Below are 15,393 nucleotides of genomic sequence, written 5' to 3' on the forward strand. Positions count from 1 at the left end.
TGTTTAGAAGGGATAGCACTGTTCACTCAGGGCAGCATACTGAAATTCCTGTCATCCTTCAGCCCGCAGGCACAGAGGACTGAGAGGGAAAATGCTGCATCCAGCTCTGAAGCCGTGGAGCTTCTCTGGTTTAGAAGGCTGAGGTCTGGTTCAGTCTCTGCTGAGGTCTCAGAGAAGAAGAGGAGCCACCGGCAGCTGAGTACAGCTGGTGAAAAGGAACAATAGAACCCCTTCCACTTCCCCTTGAGCATGGTGTTAAACATGGACAAATCACCCAGAGAACCTTTCAGAGACATTGGACACCACCAAGAGGGCTTGGGTTGTCAGCCTTTCCTGCTCTGACCAACTGCACTGTGTGTGTGGCTCTGGGGACTTATATTTTCATTCCAGGTATTTGTGTTTACTTTTTTTTTTCTTTTTTGCAAGCACTTTGAATCACTCAGGGAGCTATTTGTGAGGCTGAAATAACATCAGATCAGACCTTCTCACGGTTCTTCAGTTCCCTGGGAGCCAAAACATGGGGGACAGAAAAGATCTCACAGTATTTTTTGCCACACAAATTGTACCCAGGGGAGGGAAGGGTAGAAGTCCATTAAAATATATAATCATAAATAACGAGATAGTTTCAGGGGGAGTTTCTGTAGAGTCTTAATTCACAGGTTAAGGATCAAAGGCTGATGGAAATTCCTTTCCTGGTTCCATACATCTTACCTGCTGCTCCCCAAGCTTTGTACAGCATCCTGTGCTTCATTATTGTATTTACACCCCAAAAACACACTGGAAGGTGCTAGCTATGGAATGGACTCCCACATTTGTAGGGAAGATGTGATGGATCTGGACCTTATGGAACTGCTTGAGAGGCACTTCAGTGTGGATTTTTGGAGGATCCACTGTCTTTTGCTCATCTTAGCTTAAAAGGGATGTTACAAGAAGATTTTAACCCCTTTTTAAAAGCAATGAGTTTCAACTTGCTTTGTTTTCAGTCCTTTCCAGTGCTTTGTTACAGAATAAAGCAGCAGATAATGCATGGAGGTGTTTTGGATTTCAAGTGCAGCCTCAGCTGTAGGATGAGGGAGGGATTTTAAGTAACAGGCAGTGAAATGGTTCCACTGTGGCAGTAGATTTTAAAGCCCTTGTGCACATTACACCAGAGAGGAAGGTAAGAAAATGAAGATCTGAAAAGACCCATGCTGAGCAGTAATCCCCTAAAACCCCTCCTGCTCTGGAACAGCTAGACCAGGGCTAGCAGCACCAAGCACAGCTCTGTACAGCTGAACAGGAGTACCCTGTGGAAATCTGGCATCATTTTGTGGCACTGGAACAGCACAGAGGAGTTTCACATATATGGAGCCACAGAAAAGCTAAACTTTCTAATGTAAAACAACTCCAACATTTTTAATATTGTATTTTTGCAAAGTAGATGGGAAATGTAAAGACAGTAGACTAAACAATAGCAAGAGTGCTAGAATTAAATGGGAGAAGATGCAAATAAGGAAAATTGAAAAATGTAAAGGAGAGTTATTGTGATATTGAAAAAATGTAAGCATGAAGCTATTGGAATTTAAAATGTTTGTGATTTAGGTCCTTTTATATAAAGGACTAGAAGTGACTAGAAAAAGTATGAAAGCATAAAGGAGGAAGCATTACTAAGAGGCTGGAGAGACAGGCTGAAAGGAAATCATGGCCAGGAAAGGAAGGTAGGGGTAAATCAGACTGAATAAAATCGGAAGACTCAAAGGCAATTTATGGCAGAAAACATTTTGCTTTCAAATTGTCCCATTTCAGAAAGATGCCACTAAATCCTGTAACAACCAGCCAAAGCCCAGCCTTTGGACTCAGCATATTGAGTTTTTTACCAAAACCACCAGAAAACATTTGCATGTTTTTGCAGTCCTCTTTTCCCTGAAGGTGTTAGTTCAAAATTGCCCCCATTTTTTAAGATCTTACCGTAGCCTCTCACAGGCACAACGGTGCTTCAGCTCTTATGGAGCTCTCATTTAGTCTTGCCCCAAGGTTTTACAAGCAGGGGGGCAATTAGGCTCTCCTCTTTTAAGGCAGATTCTTTCAGGGCAGGATAATTTGCTTCACACCAGCCCAATGAGGAGCCATCTATGAGTGGATTTGGACACATTGAACAGCCATGCTGAGGGCTCAGAAGGTTGGGCAGCTGTTAGATTTTGCTGTGAAACCATCAAATTCTCCCTTCTTCTCGGCGTTATGAAATTTCAAGCCACCAACATTTTACATCACCGATACACGAAACAAAAAGCAAAAAAGCTTTGTGCCATTTTTAGGCAGCAGATAGAAAAGAATTGAACTGAATTTTCTTAAAATGTGGAAAATAACCTTGTAATATCTTGAGTTCTTAAGGAACTTGTGGAGGGCAGTAACCCTCTCTGTACTCATGCTCTGATCTCCACAGAGAGCTGACATGGGCACAAACACAGGCCATGCTGGAGGAGCAAGGTGATGAGGGCGAGTCTGTGGGTTAAACTGCTGGTGATGGGAATCTGACCTCCCGTCCCACATATTTGGGGGGAGATCTAATCCAGTGCACTGGACTGAGACTGAGAGCTCATTAGCAGTTGAAGTCCTTTGAATGCACCAATTTTGGTTGAAATTTCCCCCAAAATAATGTAATTTGTACATTTTGAGGCTGTTGTGCATTTCAAATATAAGCAGAGTAAATTAAGACATTTGGGAGATTTCCTTCAAAAGGGGATTGTGGCAATGCTTATGTAGAGGTATCTATTTAATTAGCTGGTTAAGAAAACAGCCCAAATAACACAGTTTAGACAAGGAAGGTGTCCTTGTCATGAGGTGCACTGAAATCTGACCTGGCTCCCTAAGCTACAGAAAAATGACCTCTTCAATACCAAAGGTGTGATGGTGAGAACACAGCCCCATTTATCAGCATCAGGTTGTGAATGTAAGTATGAATAATCACCAGAGTCATGCCACAAATACCTTGATTATATTCCCTACATGCAGAAATTATTGTTTCAGGCCTCATTCACGTTGTGAATATACTCATGATGAATAACTGTTAACTTAATTGTTTACCTAGCAAAAATAGAAGACAGCTCAGTCTCTTCCCTGTTTACTGAAAGAAGCATTTCCATGAGCAAGACAAGTAATGAATTTAGGTTTCTTTGTGATATGTGGCTTTCTAGCTTACTTGAAATCCAGGAGAGCTGCATCAATGTTTCTTCCCTCAAAAAGCAAGTCTGTGAGAAGGAAAGAGTTTTGAAAATCTTTAAACATAGGAGGAAATCTTTCAGGTACCTGTAAGAGAGAAAAAACTTCACTGAGGAGCAGAGTATCTGTTGTCCAGGACTAGAAAACTGAGCCCCTTGTACTCTGTAAGGGCATTAGCTGGGTTCTCTCCCCTTCCTCTATCCTCTCCCCCCATTTTTACGAGGCCTAAAAACTTTGGGACCTCTGCTGTTTTATTGAATTTGGTTGCAATTGGCCAAGTTCAGATGTTATTGGAGGTGGCTGACAGCTGGACACTGGCACATAGCAAAGTTTGCATAAGCCTTGTATTGTTTGGGATGTGCCCAGCAAATAAGCCTGGATTTTTCAAGTATGTGGGGGGGTGCTATATTCCCTGTTTCTGGGGAAATGAGCACTTTTTGACTGCTTCAGAGAGTCCAGTTTGAACAAAGTAACTGTCCTTTTGCACTGAAGCTGCACAGATGCTCCTCCATCTGCCCATTGTCATGGCACCAGAAATGGAAATTCTTTGCCCCAGCCCCTGGCGTGTTTGCTCAGCCCGTGCAGCAGCGGGGCCCGAGCAGATCTTTTCAGATCTGTGGATCAAAGCAGGAGGTCACTGCGGTCAGCCAGCAGCCTTGGTTACCACCACACCCAGCCCAAGCATTCTTCCTTCTCCTCTGCTGACAGTCAAGGCTGACTCCCTGCATGTGACTCCCCCACCATCCCCTCCCCACCACAGGTTTCTGGTCTTGCACAACTGACACTACAGATTGCGTGGGCAAATTTGTCACACTGCAGGGCAAGAGTCCCAGTAAACATTTCCCCTTTTCCCCATCCTCTCCCCCTAGCACACGAGTGCACCCACCCACCAGAGATGCTGGAAGCTTTCCTCTGCCCTGCTACCCCCAGGGAGCCACGCAGGAAACATGCAAGGAGATATTTCGCAAAATCAAAAGGCTAAAGGTTGTCCCCTCAGATTTGTCATAGGCAAAGAAACATGAGTTAATTTTTCTGGGAGTTCTTGAAAGCTAAGATGAGAATATATACATAATTTAAAGAGAGAGAAAATTGGTGGGAAGCAAATAGCTCTTTGGAAAATCCTCAAAATGCAATGGATATCAACAGAATGTTTCCACCACTCTCGGGAAGTACTGCCAGCCCACATCTTTCTGCTAACTCCTAATGGGTCCATTAACTACTCCTAAATAATGATGGAAACCATATGGGTGCACAGGTGGTCTCTCAATAAATACCAAATGAATTCAGTATGATCACCATTAACACAATTAATACCCAGCCAATCTACAATGATGGAACTATTAAAATTAAGCGCTACTATATTTCCTCAGTCCCATGGCAATTTTACAATGGAAACAAACAAAAGACTAGAATTAACTTTTTTTTATTACAGTTATTTGGTTTTATTTACTTACAGGAGGATTTTAGGCTTCTGGGCAACCTGCTGTGTCTGTGCTCCTTGCATTTTGAAGTATGTTTTGACTCTGAGAAGAAATAATTTTGGGAGAAATAATTTTTAAAATATATGTTTGTTTATTTGGGGGGGGAAATTACATGTATTTGGGTGTTGAAGCACAGTGCTTCCTACTTTCTGCAGAAGGCTGTAAACACAAGTAATGAATATAAAATTGCTACAGCTGCTCTTTTTATCATCTACACTGTGAGTTCATCGCTGTTCCCTGATGGGACTATTAGTGTGGTCGGGATTTTAATTTTTTTTTATATTAGTACTGCTCCAGCATATATGGTGGTCCACCCAGTTGTCAAAGGAAGGGGAACATGTTCATACGTGACCTTCTGTAATGAAACACCTGATGTAAGCCCACTGCTGCTATGACATTTTAGCTTTCCAAAAAAAAAAGGATTTTGTTTTTATTTTTTAGGACAAGACTAGTAACCTGGTTTAGGTCAGATTCAGCCTCCATTTTCATGTTTCCCTTGAAATCACGAGCTAAGCTCCCTAGAGCTGAGCAAGGCTGTATCAGTTCCAAAGCTTGTGTGGTCGTGCACAGGTCAGATTAAACACCCTGGGGTTTATCCATTTTGACAACCAATGAAAAAAGAATGCTTCACATTTTGAAACTTATGCCTGTTTGTCTCCAGAGCCTCTTTTATTTGAATCACTGAAGCCTGGTTTGTGGAAGAAGATTCAGAGATAAACATTTTGGATCTTCTTAACCATAATGAAGTTGGTTCTGTTGTGCAGGGCAGTGGGGTCAGGGAAATGTTGATGACAGCAAAAACTGAGTATAGCAAAAGTGTGACTTGAAATCAGTGTATTTCACCACTGGGGCTTGTGAGAAAAAACCAGTGTCTCATCAGTTTCATGGGGCAGCTCCATGGCAGTTTCGGGCCTGCTGCAGCTCATGCCAGGTTTAAGGAGAGATTTCTCAATTCATGGGTGCAAGTCCTGTTCTGAAAAGCACAAAATATTCCTTTTTTTGCTGCAGCAGTGAATGAGATGGATCCTTTGTTCTGTGGCTGGAGAGATCCCAGGAAATCTTGAGTTTCAGGACGGACTTTTGGATCTGCTTTGCTCAGCTAGGCTGGGATTTCAACCTTACGCTCTCCCTGGGGTGTTCAGTTATTGCAACTTCTCTGGGCTCAGTTTGAATCTATCTGGCAAAATCAAAAGGACTCATGCAACCCCAAACTGCCTATGATTACACTTGTGTTTGCTATTCTTTGTGTCCTTCGACAACAAACCCTTATTTCTATTTATTGCACCAGATTTACACCCAAGGAAGCTTTTCCTCAGAACAATCTCTGAGCTTTGGGAGAGCTTGGCACTTCCCTAAAGTTCTATGAAATATGCTACATGTGGAGCACAAAGCTCATTTCACAATTCCTTCCTAACTTTTCCAATAAACTGTCTCACATCTATTGCTCTTGAGTGTTTCTGATTAACTCCAAATATCGATGCTCTTGTTCTTGAAGAGCAAAGTCTGTGTTTCTAATTTGAATAACATCATTTCCAACTGTATTAAGGTAAATAAGGACAATGCACTCTTGTTCCAGAACTCAGATGCCCGTGAAGTTATTCATCAATCTCTTTTTCATTTAAATTCACTCTTTAATTTGTGTTTCAAATGCAGATGAGGCCTTAATTAAATAAAAATTCAGCAGATGGTTTCAAATTCTCTGTTCAATTTACATTTCTTGTACCTTTAAGTGCTGGACTTTATCTTTGGAGACAGAAGCATTGCTATTAGACCTCTTCCTTTAAACAAAGGTGTAAGAATTGGTAGCTGGAGCTGTCTAAAGGAATAAATTAAATATGGATTACCAAATCTAAGAAGCCTCAAGTTTATGTTTTGATAAATTTCCCAAACCTTTTCTGACCCTTCATGGATTATCAAAACACAAGCATGTATCAGAGGTCTTGTTCTTTTTCAGTTAAAAAAAAGAAAAAGAGAATTGGAAGTGTAGCCTTTAACCTTAGGTTTTATGATATCTTTGATTATTGACAGGTCCAAGAAGTTAATTAGACAGAAGTGCCAAATGACATGGGGAAAAAGCCACTAAATATTTTTAGTGTCTAGAAAATGTTGTTGTGTTATTCAAGCTCAGCTCAGGAGCTGAGTGTCTCTGAGTGTGTTTTGTTCTATCTGAAGGTGTTCATTATTAAGAACTGTGAAAACGTAAAGGAGGGTAATAAGCAAAATTACAGGAAAAAACCCTTCTATTATCTCTGAATCAGGACTCTGCCTATTGAATAAGTAAATACGTCCCATCCTTCTCTGACTGGCTCCTAGGAGAAAATAATTTTCTTCTCCAGCAGTTGCCTCCTTCATAGGAAATTATGAAGGAAAGGAAAACACTGCTTGTCCATTTATGTGACTTTTGAGGTGGACGTATAAAATACAAAAGACTGCTTTTCTTCCCCTAGCCCCTTTATTTTATGCACCTACTGTTGTCCATGACTTTGCCACACACTCCCTGGTAAAGTTGGGCAGCACTTCTTCTTCTCACTTTAGTTTCCCATTCAGCACTGATTTACAAGCCCACGTACATTCACTCTGGCATACAGGCTTTTCTACCTCTGCATTGCTAACCATATCACTGTATTACTCAGAGCTAACTCATAAATTGCTTCCTTTCAACTTCCTTCCTTTGCATGTTGTGCAAGGGGAGCAGCCCTGCGGCGGGGCCGTGGATGGGGACTCCAATTTTACACCCTGCAGCTGTAAACCTCCATCCCTGCCCAGCCCACAGGCTTCATCTATTTATTTTGAAATAGCCCCAGCAAATGTGACAATATTTGTGTATTTCGGCAGCCCGGGGACAAAGAAATCCACCCCACCTCTCCCTTAAAAGAGATAGCCCCTTGTGAGTAATAAAAACTTTAATAAAAACTTAGTTGATGTGTTGCAGATGTCTCCAAGAGCTGAACACTGGGTGGGCATAGTGGAACTACCAGGTACAGGGAGACAAAATTTGGGTCAGAGAAGCAATTTTATGGCTGCTAGAATTGAATGTGAGTGAGAAGGGTGCCTGTGGGCTCCAGCTGGGGTTTGTGCTTAGGCAGAGATGCAGCATTTCAGCTGTGTGGCTGAAGCAGGGCTCTGGTTTGTGTTTGCAGCTACTAAAATGTCCTTATTTGTTCTGACAGGGCAAGTATTCCTTCAGAACAGGGGAAATGTTATCAGCTTGGCTGTCCTCGTGAGATTTCTAGTATATGTGGGTATATGCAAGAAAGCATTTCACAAAGCAAGTTCCTCTTTTGGGATCATGGGATTTGAATTGCCTTCTGCGGCCCTTGATGTTCACAACATCTGTTGGTTGTATGTTTGAAGTTCCAGTTTGGACCTGCTCTGGGCTCAGATAAAAGAGGAAGAGCATGGTGTTGCACTAAAGGAGGGTGCCTGACATGAAATCTTGAGCAGTCACTTGTAGCAGGGGGCCATGCTTTGTCCCTGATGTAGAGGAAGAACACACATTTGTGGAGCTCCAGGACTCCAGGCTGGAGACAGAAGACAGCTCAGTCTCTTCCTGGTTTACTGAAAGAAGTATTTTCATGAGCAAGACAAGTAATGAATTTAGGTTTCTTCTGCTCAGAGGTCCAGATTTCTGCCAGAGTCAGAAGACTCCGAAAGATTTGTCTCCTTCTCAAGCCAGGATGCAGATTAAAGTGTCATGTTGGGGGTGGGGGAGGACAGGGGATTTGTCAAGTCTTGGTAGTAAATTGCTTAAAAGCAATAAACTGCACAGCAAAATAAGTGCTTGCTTTGATTCCAGCACTCCTCATTTCCCAGTTAGCTCAGAGCAGGCACACTTTAAAAAAAAAAATCAATGTTTCCTTCTTCCAATGACTGTATTAAGAGTACAGACGTGCAGGGCTGGGGAAAGCTCTCAGGCAGTTGCTGTCAGCTGTGCTGTGCGTGCTTAAATGAGGATCATGACCTGCTTGAAAAGAAGTGAAGAGTTTTGCTGCTCCTTGTCCTGTTGGGAGAACATCACTGCTCTGCATGGCTAGATATATTCCTCTCTCCAGCAAATTTCTTCATCTTGTGGCTGGTTTTGTTTCTTTCTTAGTTAAGGCTGTAAAACCCTTATTCATGGACTACTACTTTATTCCCTGCCCCATCCCTGACTGCAGTCACAGCCCACATTACCTGCTGGGGTAGCACACACAATTTTCACTGGCATTTCTTCCTTTGTCTGATTTTTTTTATTTGACAGCATATTATACCTTTACAATATAATCAACTATTTTGGCTTCTTGATGAAATTAAAAAAGAGCAGGAAACATGGATACCTTAATATTTCTAAGAAGAAAAGAGATCAGTTACTGATACCTTCACCAATTTTCATGCAGCCCTTGCCAGCTAAAATCCTAAGGAATTAAATTTGTATGAAAATGGAATGGAAGAAGAGCTGAGTGTAAACTGACTTGTTTTGCTCAGTACAGGACAGTTTAAGTTTGGAAACAAAGGCATGAGAGTAGTTGTGATGCCAAGAGAGACCTTCTGAGGTAAAAGTACTTTTTTTTCCACTGTACTTGTTCCATGATCTCTTGATAAAAATGACCTCATTTAAGAAAAAAAAGATCAAATAATTTATTTGATTCCTGAAGAAGCCCTCAGTGCAGATACAGTTAAATTTGGAGAGAGTTCTGTTGCAGAAAGAGATTTTGGGAGAGCCATCGACCTATGGAAAAGAGGGAAGTGAAGATATTCACTGCTGGATAAAAATAAGCTACTTGAGCAAGCCATGGCACAGTCTGTTGTGGTTTTCTTTCACGTGATACCTTGAAGAGGAATTAGAGATGACTTGGAAAAGGCAAGGTAGGGCAAAACCCCTCAGAATGATTCATATAATTTCAAGGCGACCTTTTTACTCATGTGCAAATCTTCTGTCGTTTGACATGAGCCAAGAGGAGGACAGGGGCAGTCTGTCTTGTGCCATTCCCCTGCATGTAGAGTCCATGAATCAAAAAAATGGGCTTTGTTCTGACTTCAGCCACACTGAAGTATATTAGCCTAGGCTGGGTCAAAAGTTTTTAACCCAGATTCCCTACAATATATATGTACAGAAAATTCTTAACCACCTGCCTTCCCCTGGTTCTTCCAGAGGAGAGAAAATATGTACTTTAGACTTCTGAGGGAAAGTTCCCTTAAAGCCATGAAGAACCACACCAAATCATCATCAAATAGGTCCCCTTCCTGCCTGTCACAGATGGAGAGGGGAGTTTCTGGTGTGGACTTCATGGAGTGAAAAGGTAAAGCACTCACCATTAATGGAAACAAGAAGTAAAAGGGAATCAGGAGGTGAGAAGATAAAAGTAGAGCTCACAGAGGCTCCATACCTGGGAGCCAACCCAGGCAGACACTGATCTGAGCTCAGAGCATCTCAGAGAGGCATGAGGACTCCTGGTATTCTACCAGGGATCTGCAGCCTTATTTCAGAGCTCCGATTCTTTCTGATTTCAGCCAAGAGAGAGGGGCTCTATCTCTTTGAAAATAATATTCAAACATTTAGTCCAGTGGGTTGTTCATCCACATGCCATGGGTTTGTGCATCACACAAGTGTTCTCACACATCAAGCAAATGCACAGGAGGTAGGGAAGAAAAGAGGGATGGAGGAAAAGTGGATCCAATAAGGCTTTTCTCTCTTTCTCTCTCTCTTTTCTTTCTTTTCTCTCCAAAAAGACTTTTCTCTCTATACTGGTGGTAAAAAGTACCTAGAGAGGTGGTTTATGCTTGATACCCACTTTTTCAGTAGTTAAAAATACATGTGAGCTGTACCCTTGTGAAAGACAAACCAGAGACTGTGTAACTCCCAAATCAGCACATCTCCCTTAGTTTATCTCCCTTAGTAGCAACAAGACCTAAGCCCACATGTGGATCCCACAAACCTGGAAGCTCATAACGGTTCACAGTGAACTATTTGCCTTTAGAAGAAAAAGGTTTGAACATCCAAGGGCTTGGCCTGGCTGGAACAGCCTCTTGCTCTGCTGCACTGTCAGCGGTGAGACAGCCATCCCCCAGGGCTTTTGGTCTGGCTTTCATTAGGAGGCCTGCAACGATCCTGCTTAAAAATCAGGAGGAAAATCCAAGATGGCAGCTGGGGTGGCTTTGCTGGGTACTGGACCAACAATTAAGCATTTTCCTGCTGTTTTCAATATCCCATTCCTCTCTCAGATGGGGGTCTGCTTCTGCTCTTGGCTACACCCATTCTTGCCCCACTGGAGAAATAAGAACAAGGTCTGGTGTTCTAGGGCTGATCTGTGCATCCTTTATTTACTCCAGTGAAAACAGTATTAGCCCCAGCATTTCAAATATCAAAAGATACAGAGACTGGTTTAAAAAAATTATATTTTTGCCTAGTTAAAATAAATAAATAAATAGGCTTCCATGTATTTGCCTATTGTTTTTGGAATCTAGACAATGACTATTTTGAAGCCCCTCTCTGTAGCAAAAATGCCCTGCAATCTCAATTACTGAAATAAATGAAGGCTGAGATTTCTGGGTAGATAGAGGAGCTGGGGACTCTCTGAAAGGGCACTGAACCCCACAGCTGTTGTCAGCATCACTTCTCTGTGCTCCTGGCTATCACGTGGAGACGGTGTAATTCCCCCTGCTCCTCTGCATGGCACTGCAAAACCCGTCCTGCAGCCTAGGGACAAGGAGAGGGGGAACCCTGGGAACACAACCCTGCACTCAGGGCCAGGAATGGGGCATTTACCCCTGTCAGTTACAGCCTGCAACATCAGCAGCACAGTGCTCGGGCACCAACCAGTGCTCCCTCCTCTGTCCTCTCTCCATCTGAAGAAAAGACAAAACTCTTCAACATTTCTCCTTTTCTCCCCCACAAAGAAGAACTTGCCAGGTCTGCATCTTTTTTTTCCTGAACTGTTTCCTCTTTCTGATGTTAAAAGCATCTGCAGGCCAGCTCAGTTCCATGCTGAGATGCCAGCTCTTTTTCAGCAGTGGTGTCCCCGTGGCAGCTCCAAGGGGTGGCAACAGCTCCCAGGGCACTCCAGGACGTTGTGTGTGGAAACTGCCTGTGAGGAGCAGGACAGCTCTGCTCTGGCCAGGTGAAACCAGGGGCTGCTTTGCCCTTCTGCAGCGCACAGCCCAGCATGATCTCACCCACAGGAAAGCAAATCCTCCTCTGGGTCTTGTCTATCTGTTACAGAATTTATTGGCCCTTGAGCTGGAGCTCTGCACCTTGCTGACCTGCTTGCTTGGCTCCTAGAGGGGATCTGGGGCGATCTTTTGGCTCAGAGCACGAGCAAAGCACGCTCAGGTTTGTACCCAGCACCTCCCACGGTGTTCGGCCAGTTCCTGTGTCCCACAGCTCAGCTGGATGCACAAACCAGTGCTGGGGCTGGGCTCCAAACAGCTAAAGAGGAGTGAAAACAGTAGCAGGAGGTTTCCCTCAACACAACTGAAGTCTCCTCAGTCCTTTTACACAGAGTGATTCAGCTGTAGGTGAAGCATTAAAGCTGTATTGGAAATAGCTTTTGGTTCCCGAATAGACGTTTGAAGTTTTGATTGGATTTTTTTTTTTCCTCATCTAAATCAGGATGAAAGGGAAAAAATTGAAATTTCTTTGCAGATCTGTGATTTAAATATAAGGGGAAAGGCTGGGCCAGTGGAATGATTCCTTTTTTATGTTGACCCTTTTTTTAAAATGACTATACATTATGTGAATTTCAGACTTGTTTCAAACAGAAAATGGAAATTTTGCTTTTTGAAAATATAGAAACCACACCTATTGTTTTCTTCTAAATATCTTTTAAAGACAGGAATCAGAAACCAGCCCTTTCCCACAAAAAGTTCTGGTTTTCACTGAATTTGCATTTTTGACTGAAAGCTTTGTTTCAAAGTCTTGAAATTAGATCATGAAGCAGCATTTATATCTAATTGGCCTCGAGGAAGAAGAAAGCTCTGTGGGTGGGATCCATCTCACCTACTTACAGGTGTTTAGTCTAAAGTATATGTCAATAATCAGAGGCACCTCCAAAAGACTTTTCTCTCTATACTGGTGGTAAAAAGTGCCTAGAGAGGTGGTTTACACTTGATACCTGCTTTTTCAGTGGTTAAAACTACATGGGAGAAATCCTATCCTTGCTGTTCACACTCTGGCTGAGGAGGAAGCTCAGCATCACAGCTCTGATGTTTTCAAGCTGGAGCATGTTGGGAGAAGAAAAAGGTGCCAGGTTCTTCATCAGTTCTTCAAAAAGGAGCCAGATATTTTTAGGTGACAGAAAATAGAACAGTTTTGTGGAGAATGAATCAGCTGAAGGAACACTGGTTGTTTCCATGGTCAGGTAAAACTTTAAAAATCTATTTTTTTTTTCTAAATGTTCCTTGGTATAATTTTTTTTGCAATTCCTTTGTAATTTATTTCTGATTGTAGATGTATTTTTTTTTCAGAGTGATGTTTATTTTTATGCCCTGCTGAGTTCCTTCCCTTTTTTTTTTTCCCAGCAAAGGGCTTTGAATCCATTTGTAATGCTGCATCCAAGACAGGTAATATCACCTGCAAGACTCCCATGTGTGACTGAAGCAAACTGGTATGGAAATCAAAAGTGAGTACAACAGTGCATGCATTTTGCTTTATTTAATAGTTTCTAAAAGGAATAGGCTTTTTTTATTGTGGTTATATTTGTCCCTTTTTGCAGGGGTGTTTGGCTCCTGTAATGTTTGTGCTCACAGACTGGCTTGTAAGGGGCAGAGCTGTAAAGCCATTTGCCCTTTAATTTGAGATGCAAGGCCAATTTATAAACAGAATTCTTCCAATTTCATTTTCAGACACTTATACTGGATGAAGCTTGGCCTGTGACTGCAACGTTTTGGAAAGCATATGTAGGAAGTGAGCACAGCAGACTGTGTAAGGAGCAGACATTTATAGGACAACCTTTCATAATCACCAGGCATATTCATAATAATAAAGAACTCCTTGACCAAACCCTGTTGACTTTGATGGTCAACTTCTTTGAAATGTATAGTGATAAATACACAGAGACATAGAGCAGGGTTATAGGACAGCTCAGTGAGAGCCTTAGCATACACTCGACCAAAGATTCATAGAAACATGGGATAGTTTATGTTGGAAGGGACCTTAAAGATCATCCAGTTCCAACCCCTGCTTGGGGGTATTTGATGCAAAGTAATTTGGGGTTTCCTTTTGTACGTGTGGAGTTTTACAGGGGATATATTTAGTTAAGAGTTCCCACAGGAAAAAAAAAAGAAACAAAAGAAAGCAAATTTGTAAACTACTCAAGTTGGAGAAGCTTCTGGTTTTGTTTTTGTTTGTTTCAAAGAAAAGAAACAGAAAGGGAAAGGATATTCCTCTATGTGTTACAAAACAGCACAAGTGTCTGTGTGTAACAAGACAAACCAAGGCTCTCTTCCACTCTCACATTTGCTCTGTGCCCAGGGCACAGCCTTCAGCACTGCAATCCCACCTGACTGTGGGGAAGGGTTTCAAAAGCATCTTGATCCACTGCAGAAACCTTTCCTCTTCCACATCCTAGTGTGCAAAATTCCTTATAGTGATGCCTGCAGTTCCTTTCCAGCTGTGCCATGGTCATGGGGAGGCAGCTGGGCAGCCCCTCACACTGAGCTGATGTGGCACAAAAGAGGTGGAAAATGAAGTTTCCTTTCACAAGCAAAGGGACCACAGCTCTGAGGTGTCAGGGCTCAGCAGCTCTTTCTGGAGACCTGCCCTGCTGAACCTGGTCTCTGCTGAAGGGTGACCATTGCCAGGGATTTGTAGAGTTTGAAAAAACAGACTGGTTTTGTTTGAAAAAACACACTGCTGGGAGTGTCATATAAGTACAGCTTTTTATTTAGAACTGATCACAAGCTTGGAGAGAAAGGCCTAGAGAAGGGTGTGAGCCCCAGAATTAAACTGAAGGACTACCTTTATTAATATTTTTTGACATGCTATTTTTAAATGTGTCATCCTGCAGCAGGCAAGCAAAGATATTATTTCTTTGGAAATAAAAGGACCAGGCCTAAGGTCCATTCTATTTTCAGGACAGACACATAACTCCCATTCATGTTAATGAAGAAGCTTCTCCTGCCTCCAGGAAAGAACAGACCCATTAGAGATCTAGGATATTATTTTAGACCCCCAATCCTCTACAGCAGCGGGAGCTGGTGCGTAAGTAGGGTGAGTGTCAGAGCTGTTCCCTGCTGGTTTCTTCCTCATAATTCTGTCCCACAACAAAAATCTTGCTGTGCTACAAAACCATGGTGGGTTTTGACATTGCATTGTATCAACCTGGTTTGTTTTTTTTTTTTTTTTTTTTTTTTTTTTTTCTTAATGACGTCTCAGCGAGACAAAAAATGAAAGGTCAAACCTGCCAAAGCCAGGATTACCTCCTAGAGGAGAGACCACTGGAGATAAGGCAAAGTTACATGAGTTTGGGACCTGGCATGACCTAGTTACAGGCAGAGTTATGAGTACCCACGTTAGGACAGTTTGTTTTTCAGCCTGGTTTCTCATGGGAACGAGGCTTATGCAATCATACTGTCTGTGTGTCTGTGTCTACATCCTCCTCCCCTCCCCAATAACTTTTGGACTCATTGCTCAATTTCTTCAGGGGGGTAGAGGTTCCAGGAGTGCTTCTGGTCCTGCAGGCATTTTAAAATCAGTAGAGGAGAGCGAGGTGCTCACTGCAGCAAAGTTTATGCGGCT

General features: G+C 42.4%; 1 long non-coding RNA gene across 2 annotated transcripts; it reads left to right on the plus strand.

Moving 5' to 3' along the window:
* The first annotated feature begins 240 nt into the window (after positions 1 to 240).
* LOC137484008 (uncharacterized) lies at positions 241 to 13,654 on the plus strand. 2 transcript variants are annotated; one of them, XR_011004714.1, is made up of 4 exons: positions 241 to 390; positions 4,655 to 4,708; positions 13,176 to 13,276; positions 13,500 to 13,654. It is a non-coding gene; the product is annotated as an uncharacterized lncRNA (long non-coding RNA). The 2 variants fall into 2 exon arrangements; XR_011004713.1 differs by having other exon boundaries at positions 13,176 to 13,654.
* Positions 13,655 to 15,393: the final 1,739 nt, after the last annotated feature.

Source organism: Anomalospiza imberbis, chromosome 17 (assembly GCF_031753505.1).
Source record: "Anomalospiza imberbis isolate Cuckoo-Finch-1a 21T00152 chromosome 17, ASM3175350v1, whole genome shotgun sequence".
NCBI lineage: Eukaryota > Metazoa > Chordata > Aves > Passeriformes > Viduidae > Anomalospiza > Anomalospiza imberbis.